The sequence below is a fragment of the Gracilinanus agilis genome, chromosome 3 (assembly GCF_016433145.1).
Source record: "Gracilinanus agilis isolate LMUSP501 chromosome 3, AgileGrace, whole genome shotgun sequence".
NCBI lineage: Eukaryota > Metazoa > Chordata > Mammalia > Didelphimorphia > Didelphidae > Gracilinanus > Gracilinanus agilis.
Window position 1 is genome coordinate 584,829,343 of NC_058132.1, and position 17,669 is coordinate 584,847,011.

At 32.9% G+C, this 17,669-nt stretch overlaps 1 pseudogene; it reads left to right on the plus strand.

The window, feature by feature from the left end:
* The first annotated feature begins 7,131 nt into the window (after positions 1-7,131).
* Positions 7,132-17,669, plus strand: part of LOC123241873 — a 78,165-nt pseudogene continuing 67,627 nt past the window's right edge.

Here is a 17,669-nt window from a genome sequence, read left to right on the forward strand (position 1 = left end):
TATATATATATATATATAAAAATCCAGAGTATACCATGAATTAAAATAAATTCAAAGAATAAGTACATGGATTTTTGCTACATATATAAATTTTGTGCTGCAAATTTGTACCTTTAACAGGATAATGAGTTGAGTTCATCAATAAAAACATCCAATGGAATCATGATGCCTACTAACTATTTATAAATCAGCTGTTTCTGATTCTAAATTGAAAAAAACTGCTTCTATTATGATAGCCTCAGACAGAAGGACTTGTTACTGGGCAAACACCTTTCCTTATTAGCTTTAGCTCAGCAAGCATTCTCTTTTCTATTCATTCCATGCTTTTAAAATGCAATTCTAGTCTGCTTGTTTTCACCCTCATTAAGAATGCACTCAGTTGTGAAGAATGAGTTTACATAAGCTGCTGAGATGCTTTATCTTCTACTTTTTACCACCTGCAAAGTAGGCATTGCCAAGCAAAATTAGAGGTTGTACTGAATTCTGCAGTTCACTACAGTCCTTATACCCCACTGTCATATTAACCAATGCCCATAGTTAGAGAATTTCATTTATTTCACAGAAATTTTGTTTAGGATCAGGAGAAAAATATAATGAAAACAGAAAACATGTTCCTTGACCTTGTAGAGTGGGAAAATGTCATTTAAATTTAATTAATTTCCTAGACTCTCAAGTTAACATGTTGACTCTTCAGTTGGTGTGTTTTTCCTGGAACTTCCCTTTGGGAGAAGGGCCCAGATTATCTCTGGTATTCTAGACTATGCAACTTTATCTCACCTGCCTTATTACTTCATTCCTATAGCTCCTTTACTTATTGACATCTATAAGACATTCTTCATTCTTTAGACAGCTACATTGCTCCTGAATGGGTACCTCCTTTTCACTCCCTACCCTCTTGAGTTCCCTTTTTATTTTATTTTTCATTTTTTCCAGGTTACATGTCAATACAATTTTTAATAATCACTTTCTGACTTTTTCATCCATATTCACTTTCTCTCTCTTACCCCTTCACAAGGCAGCAGGTAATATGATATAGATTGTATGTGGGTTATTATACAATACCTATTTCCCTGTTAATCATATTGTGAAAGAAAACATCACTTACATTAGAGAAAATTCATAGAGGAAATAAAATGAAGAATGCTATGCTTCGATCTGGATTCAGAATCCATCAATTCTTTCTCTAGTGGTAGATAGCCTTTTTTCTCATGAGTTCCTTGGATTGCCATTCACAATAGGTGATCATACTCTACTGCTTTATTGTCTAAAACAATCTCCTGATTCTGCTCCCTTCACTTAGTATCACTTCATACAAGTAATTTCAAAGTTTTTGTGATCATCTTGTTGAATTCCCATTTTACGTTTTGACTTTCTCCCAATTTAATATAAACTGCTTGAAAGCAGACTCTATCTTCTTCTTTGGTTATATTTGTATCCACAGGAATTAGCACCTTTTCTTGTACTTAGAGACTGCTTTAAAAACTACTTGTCGAATGACAGACTTTCTGAGTCCTCAAAGATATCATTAATCACCTCTTGAATATACACAGCAAGTAATCATATAAATTTAAATTCATAATTTCCAATAATATGGAAATCACTGCCTTTTAGATTGCCTTGAGAATTTTTTTAAAAGATTTTTATTATATTGAGTCACAATTGTTCTAGCTAGTTCTACTCTTTAGGAAAAAGTAGGAAATACCCCATCTTCCATATAATAGTTTTTCAAATATTTGAAATGATCTAGCATATTCTTTCTAAGTCTTGATTCCTTCAGTTAAATTGAAGAATTTCTTTAATTGATCTTTGTATGACGTGTGTGTGCATATTTACATGTTTATGTGTATATATGTGTGTATATTTGTGTTCATGTGTATATATACTATCTAACACACAGCTGTTTTAAGAATTAAATCTTGGTGATTGAAATTATTCAGTTTTTCCAAAGTGGTGAGATCTCATGAGAGGCATGGTTATCTTTCTCCATATTAATGCTTTTTTGTTCTTTACCCTGGAAGATCTCCTAATCCTTTGGGATTGTAATCAATAATGCATCTCAGTCCCTCTTATCCTTTGGGACTAAACATGATAATGTTCCTCAGAGATATTTATCCCTTGTAACCAAAAATAACACTCCTGCTCAGAACTCCCATTCTCTCTTGCCTGAAAGTGTTCTTCTTCATCCCTGAACTATGACCAAGAAGTTGATACAAGTAATAGAGATGCATAGTAGCATCTGGTCCTGTGCCTAGTGCTAGCAAAGGGGTCTCCTGTAATTTTTTCTAATCATTTGCCAGTTGTCGTCACTATCTCTGGCTTGAGAGCTTCTATTGAAATTACATAGTTCCACCATTCATGTTTGGTTCATATGAACTCCAGTCCAGGTTATACCCCTATGTCAAAGATCTCTTTTCTTAACCCCTTAAATTGTCTTGTGCTGAACAATGTCTCAGCCTGAGGTTTTTTGGAGGCTACCACTTCAGAATTTGATGTAAAGTGTTATTTTAAAGTTGATTAGATGCATTTATTAGGAAAGCTTAATTCAGTGCTTCCTCTACTCTAGCAATATGATTTTATCCCCAGAACTCCTGACAATTCTATTTCCAAATCGATTGAAAAAGAGAGATGAATATTTAAAACAAATGTATACTTTTCTCCCTTAGTAACTGCATTGAATAAAATTCACTCTTCCATTGATTATTCATGGTTTTATGTTGATTTAAGGTCACCATTATTAATCTATACTTCATCAGAAGAATTTTTAAATGTTTGTTTGTTTGGTTTTTTTTGTATTTAAATAAATCTCAGAAGTCAGCAATCAAGGTTAAGTGATTTGCTTACTGCCAAACAGCTAGTAAGCAGCTGAGGTCAGATTTGAACATGGGATATCATGTCTCCAGAACTGGCTCTTTAACCACTAAACCACTTACCTGTACTCTGTACCAAATATTTATTAAGATGATTAAGGTATTTCTGTCAAGTGAGTTAATGCATATAACAATCCTTTGCCATAAGGAACTCACACATAAAAATGAAATAGTATTGTCATTTTTGTCTCATTGCTATTGTTATAAAATAACTAATTTATCTTGGCCTAAATCTGAATAAAATTATGTTAATAAAATGTGGTTTCAGTTTAGCATGATGACTTGGTAGAAAATATGCTAAAATGGCAATATTGATATTCTTCTGTGTAGGAAATGGACTTGAAGCTAAATACAACAAAGCTGATGCTTCTATAACAATCAGGAAGACCATAATCCTTGTCCCATTGCTGGCAAAAACATTAGTCTATTACTTGCCCTAAGTCATAGCTTTCATTGATAACAATTACCTTGAGAAACCATATAGTACAATTCAACATATATAGTCTAAGGAACTGAACAGAAGTTTAAGAAAGTATTTTAATGTATAATAACAGTTAAGAAAGCCATTTAATATATGATACAGATTTGGCTGCATTTGTATTTATATTCTTTATATTAATGCAAACTGTCTCTTGATTTACAATGTTCAGCTTACATAACAATTTTATTCTGTGCTCCCAAATTCAAAGAGGTTACATTAAGCACTAAAAGATTTGTCCATATCTTCAAATTATATATTTAAAATGATATACAAAAGAATTTACTTTTATGTATTGATTTAAAAAAAAACTTTTGACTTCAAATCATGTTTTCTTTTTTTGTGACTTTTGAAATATGGGATAGCAGACAAAGTATTACCATGCTTCCCCTCTATTACAGACTGAAAGCAATTTGTAATTGTTGCACAAATACAGTACCAAGTTGGAACTCTTCAAGGCTTCATTTCTTTTACCATTTCACTGATCTTTTTAAAACAGATATCTAACATATATTATTGTAGAAGCAAACTAAACTTCCTTCTAATATATTTAAATTTATCAAATATCACCTCCTGTGGAATTTTTGTAATAACAGTGGAGCAATGTCTCATACATGCTGTTTATTCCATTGAATTTGCATTTAAAACTCAAGATTTAAAACAAGACTTTTGAAAGTATCATAGATATGACCTTTTGGGTGGACTTGGTGAAATATTAAATTAAATTACTTTAAATGCTCTATGAGTAGCACTTAAAATAGCACTTAAATACTGATATTCATCAGAAGGGAATGTAAAGAAAACCAAACTATTTAAAAAGAAATATATAGGAATTACTCCACCAAATCACACCTTTACCTGAACCACTAAACAGATTTAAACATATAGCGCCAATTGATTTTTGGTGAGAAATAAGAATTTTAAGTAGTAAAATATAAGGAAAAAAATAACCCTCCACTTGAGTCATACTCATCATGCAACTGGAATTCTGGAAGTGAGAAATATGTATGTTTATATGTGCATGTGTCTGTGTGTAGTGATTATCTATTCATATGTATCCAAAATTATAATTTCACTGATGTAATCTTGTAATTAAATCAATTATTTTACAAGTAATTGTAATCAAGAAGTTTAGCAACTTGACTAAAGATACTAAGAGATCATGTAACTTGTCTGTGATCATAAAGCTGATGGATGTCAGGATCAGGCACTAAACTCAAGTTTTACTATTTTCAAATCTACTCCTTAATCTGTTACATCATACAGACTCTATTAAATTTTTATTATACAAATAATTAAAATACTTTTTTCTCATAAAATAATAGAATGGAATATACAGTATATGTGTATAAATGTATACATATATTACATATATTTGTGTAACATATATATGTATACACACACACACACACACACACACACACACACATATATATTTGCAAAACAGGATACTAGAAGTTTTGCCAAGTACATCATAATAAAGCTGGAAGTTTTACGTACATGTCTGTTTAAGAATTTTCTTCTTCATACAAAATGGCAGGTCAATAGCAACAAAAGCTGAAACTTCTCTGACAATTCTTCCAAATGAATCCTTATAAAGCACCTCAAAACGACAGGAATCAAAAATCAAATGCAAGACAAAATGAGGTAGCTCTCCTACTAAATACTTCTTGAAAGGAAGGAAGAAAGAGTCAATTTCACAGGATTTTCATGGGATGAAGGGGAACCAGAAGCAAAACTGCGCATAGAGGAAGGATGGCTGACTCCCCCAACCTACACAAACATACTCTTACTGCATCAGATTGCTAGATTTTCCAGAGGCCAAATTCTGGATCCCAGGACCCTGCCTATACCACCACCAGCAGAACACACCAGACCCAAGATTCACCCCTCAAAGTCCCATCATCAGCCCACAGTGAGGCCATTAAAGTCCTTATATTTTGGCACTTTTAAGACACTTTCAAGCTGAACACCCTAGGGCAAAATAGCTCAGAGTCCTGAGATCTTCAAGCAATCAGCAGAAGAGACAGGATAAACAGCTTTCAAAAATCTCTTAGACCAAAAAATAAAGCTAGAAATATGAGCAAATAGCAAAAGAAATATGTAACTCTAAAAAAATTTCTATGGTGACAAAAAGCAGAGTAAAGCATGAAGAGGGAATGGTAAGATCCAAGCAACCACAGGCAAAACTTCAAAGAAAAGTAGGAATTGGACTCAGTTAATGGAAAAACTCAAAAAAAAGGAATTTAAAAAATCAAATGAGGTAAATAGAAGGAAAATAAGAGAAAATTGTGAAAGAAGAAATGAAATTAATGCAAAAAGAAAATAGCTTAAAAAGTAAAATTTGTCAACTGGAAAAAGAGGTATAAAATTGAATGAAGAAAAGAATTTAATGAAAAGTAGAACAGACCAAATTAAAAAGGAGAATCAAAAGATCATGTAAGAAATTCAATATTTAAAAATTAGAATTGGGCAAATAGAAGCTCAAAACTTCTAAGACATCAAGAAACAATAAAACAAAATCAAAAGAATGAAAAAATACAACATATCTCATTTAAAAAACAACTAACCTATAAAATAGATCCAGGAGAGACAATTTAAGATTATTGGATTATCTGAAATTCACAAACAAAAAAGAAAAGACTAGATATCAAAATGTATGAAATTATGCAAGAAAACTGTCATGAATTCTTTTTTGTTAAGTTTAAATAATTTTTATTTTTTAGAAAAGTTGTCATGGTTACATGATTCATGTTCTTACTTTCTGCTTCACACCCCACCTTCTTCCTCCCTCATAGCCAATGCGAATTTCCACTGGTTTTAACATGTGTCATCAATCAAGACTTATTTCCAAATTGTTGGTGGTTGCACTGATGTGGTAGATTCGAGTCTATATCCCTAATCATGTCTGCCTCAACCCATGTGTTCAAGCAGTTGCTTTTCTTCTTTGTTTCCACTCCTTTAGTTCTTCCTCTGAATGTGGGTAGGGTTCTTTTCCATGAGTCCCTCAGAATTGTTATGGGTCATTTCATTGCTGCTAATACAGAAGTCCATTACATTCTATTTTACCACAGCGAATTGGTCTCTGTATACAATGTTCTTCTGGCTCTGCTCCTTTCACTCTGCATCAATTCCTGGAGGTCATTCCAGTTCACATGGAATTCCTCCAGTTTATTATTCCTTTGAGCACAATAGTATTCCATCACCAGCATATACCACAATTTGTTCAGCCATTCCCCAATTGAAGAGCATACCCTCTTTTTCCAGTTTTTTTGCTACCACAAAAAGCACAGCTATAAATATTTTCATACAAGTCTATTTATCTATGATCTCTTTGGGGTACAAACCCAGCAATGGTATGGCTGGATCAAAGGGCAGGCAATCTTTTATAGCCCTTTGAGTTCAGTTCCAAATTGCCATCCAGAATGGTTGGATCAGTTCACAACTCCACCAGCAATGCATTAATGTCCCAATTTGTCCACATCCCCTCCAACATTCATTACTCTTCCCTACTATCATTTTAGCGAATCTGCTAGCTGTGAAGTGATACCTCAGTGTTGTTTTGATTTGCATTTCCCTAATTATTAGAGATTTAGAACACTTTCTCATGTACCTGTCATGATATTCTTGAACTAGACGGTAAAATAGAAAATGAAAGAATCCACAGATCATCTCCTCCAACAAATACACAAACCACAACTTCCAGGAATGTTATAGACAAGTTCAAGAGCTCCCAGGCCAAGGAGAAAATATTGCAAGTGGTCAGAAAGAAATAACTCAAATATCATGGAGCCACAGTCAGGATTACATGCAATCTGTCAGTTTCCACATAAAAAACTGCAAGGATTAGAATATGACATTGAGGAAGGCAAGGGAACTGGGTTTACTACCAATAATGACCTACACATTAAAACTATGTCATTTTAGAGGAAAATATGGCCATTTAATAAAAGAAAAGATTTTAAATCATTCCTGGAGAAAATACCAGTCTTAAACAGAATATTTGACATCCAAGTACAAAACTAAAGAGAAGCATAAAAAGGTAAATGAGAAAGAGAAAAAAGGGCTTCATTAAAGTCAAATTGTTTATATTCCTATATGGAAAGATAACTGTGACTCTTAAAAAATTATTATCATTATTATAGTAGTTACAAGTATACATAGTCAAAGGGTGTGGTAGTAAAGTATTTAAGATGATATGCAAAAAATCTAGAGTTGTAAAAGTGGATTGCACTAAGAGAAAATGGAGGAGAGAGAAGTAAAATGAGATAAATTATATCATATAAAGAGGAATAGGGGCAGAAAAACCATTAGAGTGGAGGGAAGGAAGAGTTTGGTGACAGGTAATACTTAAAACTCATTCTCACTGGAATTGGCTCAGAGAGGGAAGAATATCCAGATTCATTGGGGGTACATATTCCTATCTTTCCCAATAGAGAGGTAGAAGGGGATAAGAGAAGGGGTGATCTAGAAGTGAGTAATATAAAGGAGGGAGAAGTTGTGGGGAGTGAATAAATAGAAAACACTAGTGTTGGAGGGGGAAAATAAAAGACCCTATTGAGATGTAAGAGGGAAATAAGAAGCTTGGTGGTGGGAAGGGGAGTAATATAAAAAAGGGAGAAGTTGCGGGAGTGGTTACATGGAAAATACTAGAGTTGAGGGAAGGAATGAAAGTAGAAAGGGCAAGATTAAAAAGGGAAATCAAGATGGAAAGGAATACATAGATTGAATCATAGCTGTGAATGTAAATAGGATGAACTCATTCATAAAACAGAAGTAGGTAGCAGAGTGGAAAAATAACAGAATCCTACCATGTATCATTTACAAGAAGCACATTTGAGGCAGGTAGACAACTCAGAGTAAAGGTAAGAAGATGGAGTAAAATCTATTGGGCTTCAACTGAGACCACAAAAAAAAACCAGGAGTAGTACTAATGATCACAGACAAAGCTAAAGCAAAAACAGAACTGATTCAAAGAGATAGAGAAGGTAATTACATCCTGATAAAAAGTAATATAGGCAATGAAATAATATCAATACTTAACATATATACACCAAATGGTATAACATCCAGATTTTTAAAGGAAAACTTAAAGAAGCTTAAGGAGGAAATAGCGAGACTATTCTAATAGGGTACCTCAATCTTTCCCCATCAGAAATAGAAAAATATAACCAAAAATGAGAAAGAAGTAAAAGAAGTGATTGAAATTTTAGAAAAGTTAGATTTAATAGATATCTGGAGAAAATTGATTAGGTATAGATAGGAATATATTTTCTTTTCACAAGCACACATTACATATACAAGGATTGACCATGTACTAGGGCATAAAATCTTCTCAAACAAATACAGAAAAGTTGAAATCATAAATGCAACCTTTTCAGATAATAATGCAATAAAATTATAATAAATAAGTTTTCATAGAAAGGCAAATTAAAAAATTAATTGGAAAATAAATAATTCCTCAAAATGAGTGGATCAAAGAACAAATCATAGAGACAAGCTGATGCTAATTTTGTTGATGATGATGTTGTTGTCGATTAAGTTGAGGGTGATGATGATGATGATGATGTTGGTGTTGCTGATAATGCTGTTGTTGTTGATGGTGTAGATGATGATGTTGATGGTGATTATGATGTTGATATAGATGATGCTGATGTTGGTGGTGGTGGTGTTGATGATATTGATGATGTTTTTAACAATCATTAAAAAATTACTTCCAAATTTTTTCCCTCCTTCCTGTCCCTTGGCCAACAATTAAGAAGGCAAGAATCATATCAATTATATGTGAAGTTGTGCAAAATATTTATATGTAGTCAAGTTGCAGAAGAAAACACAAGAGGCAAGAATAATAAAGAAAGTGAAAAAAGTATGCTACAATCTGCACTTAGAGTTCCTCACTTGACTCTCTATCTTTCAATAACATTTTCATCATGCATCATTTGGAATTTCCATCTTATTTTTTTCTAAGTTACTAAGTCTTTCTCATTTATAATCCTTACAATATTCCTGTTTCTATGCACCATGTTGTGGTTTTACTCACTTCACTGTCCATAAGTTCATCTAAGTCTTCCCAGGCTTTTCTGAAGAAGCTTTGCTCATCATTTTTTATAGCACAATAATATTCCATCACAATTAAATACCACAAATTTGTAAACTATTCCTCAGTTAATGAACTTTTCCTCTGTCTCTAGTTATATGTCATTACAAAAAGAATTGTTATAAACATTTTCATGCAATTAAGTAATTTTACCTTTTCTTTAATCAGCTTGGAACATAGTGATGTTGGTAGGTGAAAGAACACGCACAATTTTATGTTCCTTTGAGAAAACTTCCAAGTTATTCTTTGAATTTCTGGACCACTTAACAGCTCTGCCAACATTACATTAGTGCCCCAATTTTTCCACATTTCCTCCAGCTTTTGTCATTTTCTTTTTATGTCATATTAATCAATCTTATAGGTAAGAGGTGGTATTTTAGAATTATTTTAATTTGCATTTCTCTAATTAGTAATGATTTCAAACATTTTTTTCCTATTGATAGAATTAACTTCCCTGATAACTTTCCTGTTTCTATCTTTAATCATTTATCAGTTGGGGAAAACCTTTTATTTTTAAATATTTTACTTGGGAAACTGGTTTCAAACACACTGGGGATGTTTTATGTGAATTAATACAAAAGGAAGTAAGCATAATCAAGAAAATATTATATATGATAATAGCAATATTGTAAAGCAGATCAATTGTTAAAGCTTGGGTACTCTGATTAATAAAATGGAAGGATATGTGATAAAAAGCTATCCAACTACAGATAAAGAATTGATAATTTCCTAGTCCAGATTGAAGCATATTTTCTAAATTTTATTTTTATTTTTGTATTCTTTTGCATATTTCACAAGATATAAATATTTTGCAAGATTTCAGTCATATTGCTTGTCTTCTCACTAGATAGGGGAGGAAGGAAAAAAAACTTTGAAACTCAAAATTTTAAAATGAACACTAAGAATTTCTTCAAAACATAATTGATAAACAATTAAATAAAACCATTTTGGAATAAAATAAACTTGGACCATCCTAATTCTATTTGATAAATTAAGTCTTCTTCAGAGAAAATTGCTGAATTTGTTTTTATACTTTTCTGCATTATTTCCTATTTGGGCAATTTGGTTTTGTTTGTGCAAGAGCTTTTTTTAAAATTTCAAGTAATCAAAATTATCCATCTCATTTACCATGATCCTGTCTTGTGGGGTCATAAACTCTTCCTTCATCTATAAATCTCATTCTTCGAAGTTCCCCTACTTCACTTATGTTATCACTTTTTATGTCTAAATCATTTATCAATTTTTATCTTAATTTGTTATACAGTGTGAGAACTTGGTTTGTGCCTGATTTCTTCTTAACTGTTTTCCAATTATCCCAGAATTTCTTTTTTAATGAAATTATGAATATTGCCCGGAAAACTTGGATCTTTAGATTTATCAAACACTAGATTATTATTAACATTTAAAAATATTTTTCACAATATACAATCTATAAATGATACTGATTCTCATAGTTTCTGATCTCTTGGCCTAGAAGTGATATTGCTTCTTGTGACTCCTGCTCCCATTGGACAGAAAGTATTCTCTCTACCCCAGAACTGTTACACAGAAGTAGATATAAGCAATGAAGTTACCAAATAGTTCTTTGTCCTGTACCCATTAGTAACACGTGTATCCCCTGTAGTCTTTCTCTGAGCAAATATTATAGCCTTTTGCTGTCTCTAGCTTGGGAGGTCTCTAAGATTTGGCTGTTTCTATATTCACCACCAAACTCCACCACTGATATTGTTTTTATATAGGTGCTGGTCCAGCCCCCAGCATGTCATACATCTATCCTTCTGACTTCCCAAGTTGCCTTGGGCTGTAAGTGTTTCATACTGACCTTTTGTTGTCTTTGCCACTCCAGAATTCTATTTGAGGTTTCATTTTAAAGTTGACTGGAGTAAATGTTGCAAGAGGAGGCTGAAGTGCTTATTCTACTCCACTATCTTGGCTTAATTCCAATTGAATAACTTCCATCTGAAGTCATTCAAGAATATTTTTTCTTTATGATTAAATAATTCCGATGTTATCCACCATCATTTGTACTTAGTGAGTATTCTAAGTCAATCCAAAAAGCATTTATTAATACTTTTGTGCCAGACACTGGGCTAAGCACTGGGAACACATATATAAATTTAAAAAAAAACTTCCCCTCACCTCAAGGAACTCACATTTTAATGCAGAAAGGCAGAAGATCTTTTAAAAAAATGAAAATTTGGGGGGAGGGCTAGGCAGTGCATAAAGTCTAAAGTAAGGAATTGAACCTATAAGAGGAATGAAGAAGTGAAAGACTTTGGTGGATTCTTTAAAATGGAGACTCTTGGAGGAATTAATCAATTAGAAGAAATGGCCTGAAAATTAGGGAGTATTTCCATTATTATAAATCCAGAAAGGAGTGAACTTCTAATATGAGAACATTTATGTAGTGTGATAGAGAAAATTTAAAATTTTAGAAGTGGTTCATAGAGAATTCTTAAGACCAAGTAGAAAGTTCCCAATGCCACAAAAAGGATTTAATTTAAATGCAATCAATATATTTGGATTGCAACAGAAATCATCCTTCATAAATTAGGCTGTTACATTGTGTTGATGACTGATGTACAAAAGATCATTTACCAACTTGAAATACCATCTATACCAAGTTATGGAATGGTTCTGTCATGTGGGCATGATCTTAATGTAAGTGTGCACCTTACATAAGCATAGTAATTTCATTTCATTTACCATATAAAGAACCTGCACCCTTCCCACATTACAAGGTTATATTGATTTCTAATAATTCATCATTTCAATTTTAAAACTGTTTTAAAAATAATGCTGGAAAAATTTTGATTGTGACTTATATAGAATACAAGTGCATCACTTTTTTTTCACTCTCTGACCTTTTTCATCTGAAAAGCTTATGAAGAAATGAGGAAATGTCAGAAAGCACATCTTCAGCATTCACAAATGATTTGCAGATGGTCTAGAGCTGCCATTGCCTCTCCTCAAGAGGACTTACTTTTACAAGAGGATCTTGTAAAATAAGATGACACAAACTTAAATTGATGATGAATGTTTCAAAAGTAGATTGCCTAGGGGGCAGCTGGGTAGCTCAGTGAATTGAGAGCTAGGCCTAGAGACGGGAGGTCCTAGGTTCAAATCCGGCCTCAGACACTTCCCAGCTGTGTGACCCTGGGAAAGTCACTTGACCCCCATTGCCTACCCTTACCACTCTTCTACCTATAAGTCAATACACAGAAGTTAAGGGTTTAAAACTAAAAAAAAAAAAAGTAGATCGCTTCCTAAAAGGAAGTTTTCACGTTGAATTTTATCAGATTGTGCTGAGTCATTTCAATATATAAAATACTATATTAATATCATAAGAATTGTTATGTGCAGAGAAAAAATAATTGTAGCACGTCTGCACGTGTCTACACACATGCACATACACAGATATGCATAAACATGCATGATGATTCTATATATAAATACATCTATCTGAACCTCTATATGTGTGCATGCATGTGTGTATACATATTCTTATTTACATACACATGTTATTCATAGACATTCATGTGTGTGTATAGAAATTGTGTTTATGTTAGTACTATAGTAATCAAGATTTGGGTTAATCATATAAGGGTACTATATCTACTACTGCTTTTGCTAAACATTTACTCTATAGCTATATGCATCTACACCTTGTGTGTGGCTTGGAAAGAAGCACATTATTTTCAGTGAAATGCTTAAAAATGGTTTTATAGGACAACAATCTACTCCCTGATTTGACCAATACTTCTTTGTGTTTCTATTTCTTTCATATTGGGTTATCAGTACAAGTGACTAGACTTGTATTCCATGACCCCACACTGCATGGCTCAATAGATGAACTTCAGTGAATTGAATGAACTAAAATCCCATTTAGTTCAATTCAACCAAGTATACATAGACACAGTAATTGCTTTATAGACTACTTGCAAAGATTTTTAAAAATGAAGATAATACATGGAAAATAATAAATAGGAAGTCAATTGTGTAGGTACTTACAATACCTTTATCCTTTTCAAATGTACTAGGAGGACGGTTTGCAATTATAGTGTTCTATTTTTGTTCAATTGTAATTTAGTACAAAAGAATAGTATATTGTCTTGAGCAGATATAGAATTATGAGTTCCTTTACTAAGGTGTGTTTTATTGACTTCTCAGACTTGCAAAATACTTGGTCTTTGGACATTTTTTCCCCGGAAAGATTTTAAAGCACTTTCCAAATGTTGTCTAATTAATTCTGGCATCTAATAGATACCTACCCCCATTGTTCACTAGGCCAATCTAAAGATCAATTAAATAATGTCTTTAACATGCTACAAATTTCTGTAGTACAAATCATGCTCTAAAACACTAAGATACTACTAATATTTTGTGAAAGCAAGTGTTGAGTGATGAAATAAAATTTCTAATATGGTAAACTCAAAGAAGATAGAAGTCATTTATTGTCTATATTAATAATGAATTAAAGCTGACTCAAAATGAGACTAAATAAACTGGCCATCTAATTTTGCGTAATAATAGTGTGATCAATAGATATATTATTGGGGGTATCTGGGTAGCTTAGTGGAATGAGAGTCAGGCCTAGAGACGGGAGATCCTAGATTCAAATCTGGCCTCAGCCACTTCTCAGCTGTGTGGCCCTGGGCAAGTCACTTGATCCTCATTGCCTACCCTTACCACTCTACTGCCTTGGAGCCAATATACAGTAAGGGTTACAAAAAATAAAAAAAATAGATATATTATTTCTTGAGTTATTGGGTTAGAGTCACTCTTAAAGAATAAAATTTTCACTATAACTCATTATGCCAAATAGCCAAAACTTACCCTTTAGTTTTTTAAAAGAAAACAATATTTTTCCCAAGTTAAATGTTTTAAATTAAATCTAAAATACTTGATACATTTTTGAGTTCCATTTAATTTTGTTTTGTTTTGCATTATCTTTTCAGAATGTCTCTCTCCATCCTTCACCCAGAAAGCCATCTCTTGTAAGATTTATAAAAACAAAGGAAAAGAAAAGTTCAGTAAAATAACTCAGTCAGGCAGTGAGCCTATAATAAGCATTTACTGTGTGCCAGACACTGTGCTAAGCTCTAAGGATACAGGCGGAAAAACGCCTGAAATTGTCACTTCCCTGAAAAAGCTTGTATTATAAATGGTAAATAACTAAGTGAATTAAAAATGCATATAGAATACATGGAACATAATTTGAGAGAGGAAGACACTAGTAGCTTTGGCCACCTAGAAATGCTTCTTTACTTGGTTGGTATTTGAATGAAGTCTCAAAAGGATCAAAGGAAAAAAGAGGCAGAGGTAACGGGGCACATTCTAGACATGGTGGATAACCAAAGGAAAAGCATAGAAAAGAGAAATGAGGTGTCTGTTTAGGGAACAACAAGTAGGCCACTGTAGCTGAATCATAGAGTATGTTGAGTAGTAAAGAATAAGAAAAGTGGAAATATAGGAAGGCTGATTGTGAAGAATTCTACATGCCAAAAAAAGGTCTTTTGTTTGATCTTGGAGCTAATAGGCAGTCAGTATTCCTCACCAGAGTATTTAGGCTGAATCAGGACAACTTGAGCTCAAACCTTGCTTCAGACACTTACTAGCTGTGTGACCCTCAACAACTTACATAAACTTATTTCCCTCTATCTCCTCATCTAGTAAAAGACCAGCAGGAAGAAATGGCAAACCATTCTAGTATCTTTGCAAAAAGAACTGCATATGACATTACAAAGAGTCATACTTGATAGAAATTACCTTACAACAATAATACACCTAACTGAGCACTGGGGGGAGGTGAGAAAGAGGTGAAATGATGAGGTTTATACTTTAAGAAAATCATCTTTATTTAAAATGTTTTAAGTAAACAGAGTATAGATTGGAGAGGGGTGAAGCTTGAAGTAGAGAAACCATTTATAAAACTATTGCAATTGTCCAGATGAGAGGTGATGAGAGCCTGAACCAGGGCAGCATACATGTGAGTTGAAAAGAGGGGATATAAACAAGATATATTGTGAAAGTTTCTTTATAGGAATTGAACAATGGATTGACCATGTAGTATGATGCTAACAACTTGGTACTAGGTAATTAGAAGTGTGATGGTGTCTGGAACAAGTAATAAAAAATAATTCAGAAGAGGTTATGGTTTGAGAGTTGGGGAGAAACAAATTCTTATTTTAGAATTTGAATGGAATTTGAAATCCTTACGGAATATAAAGTTTGTGAGATCCAAAGATGATGATTGAACTTATGGTAAGAAATCTCCTAGTGATATAGTACAAGCTAAAAAAAGAAAGTTCAGCCTAAACTTTATTTTTTTAGTCTAAAATATTATGTATCAATGCAATTTTTAGTAATCATTGTGCTTATTTTTATGTGATCTTTGTTCTCTCCCTCCCTCTTCTTCCTCCCTTTTCTCCAAGAGAGTAGATATGATATATGTTGTAAATGTGTCATCATACAACACAATACACATTTCCATGTTAATCATGTTGTAAAAGAAGACATCGCACTGGAAAAAAATTTCATGGAGGAAAAACATTGTTGATTAATATGCTTCCATTTGAATTCGGACTCCATTAATTCCTTCTTATGATGGCGGATAGCCTTTTTTTGGCATGAGTCGCTTGGAATTATCTTAGATCCTTGCATTGCTTATAATAACTAAGCCAATTCCAGCACAACATCATACATTATTGCTGTTACTGTGTCTGAAGAAGGATTTCAACACAAGTCCTATTAACTTCAATACCAGCTTTTTATCCATTATGCCAGCCCAATTCTTTTCTATCATGTTTTGGAAAATTCAGTGTCCTTAAACTAGCTTTCAAAACTCTCTACCAAATTGTCTCACCTCTGACATGACCTATACAAGTTCTTTAATGTCCCTGTGCTTCAATTTCATTGTCTGTAAAATGAGGCAGTTCTTTTTGATGGTTCTTGATATCCTTCCCAGCTCTAAATCTATAATAATGATTCATTCTTGCCCGCACACATAATAATTTCTAGACAATAGATGGTCTCTATTCCTTCCTAGCCAATTGTCTCACAATTGTGACATACTACCTACCTGCCTTACCTTCTCTGAAAATCTGAGTCTGTCTCTTGAAATGCCTTCTCTCAGAACTATATTTATCATTTTATTCAAAACTCATCTAAACACAAATTTTAATAGTCTTCCTTTGTCCAATTTAAACCCTCCTTTGCATTTTCTTAGTTCTTTTAGAATTATCCATTTTAATTTTGCATTTGATCTTTCTATTACATATATGCTTTGTTTCCTCAATTAAGCTACACAGTTCTTGAAAATGGAGACAGTTTTATATATCTTTGTTATTCCCCTTTTTTCTCATTCCTAATACTCTTCTAATAAGTACTGCTATTCAATAAGTACTGCTAAGTAAGTACTGTTGACTACTAAGTATAAAAGAATCAGTGAGTGATGAGATTTTTGAGTTCCATATGTCACCAAGAGTTGTAGCTGGGGGTTCTTGTTGGCAGAATGAATCTCAGGATAATTGTTTCAATAAGGCCTAATCTCCTATTCCATATTGAATTGTCTCTTTTTACAAATTTATGTAGCATATTCTAACTTCTTACATCTGTCCTTCACCATATTCCCCTTCTTAGCCCAGCATCCCTCCCCAAAGATAGACCTGTAATTAAGGAACACAAGAAAGAAAAATGATAGGGAACACTGGACTATATGACTCTTACTTTAAGATTCTTGGGGGGATAACAGAGCAAGAACTCAATATATAATTGTTGATTGAATTTGTGACCAAATTCTCTAGGTAAAAACCCATAAAGCAACAGTCATTATATCAGTGAGACAATCATATGAATAATTTTCCTAGCATGGTAAAATGTCATAGTCAGTTATATTTGCTTTCTTCTCACCCACCTAATACAGAACTAGAAAATTTCACTTAACTGTCTGAAATATTTTATATGTTGGACAAACAAAATATAATCTTTTTTCCTAAGGCATTGATATAGAATTATATGCAAGGAATTAAGACTAGTTTCTTTTCTTCAAGCAGCCTATTAAGAGGAAAGCAATTTATTTATAGATAGATATTAGTTTTTTTCAGGGATCTGCTATTGAGTTACCAATTGTCATGAGGGAAAATCTAATAAGAAAAGTTCTATGATATATCAGCTATTTAGGGTTGCTTATGTGAAATACCTTGGGGGTAAAGCCTATTACAGAACA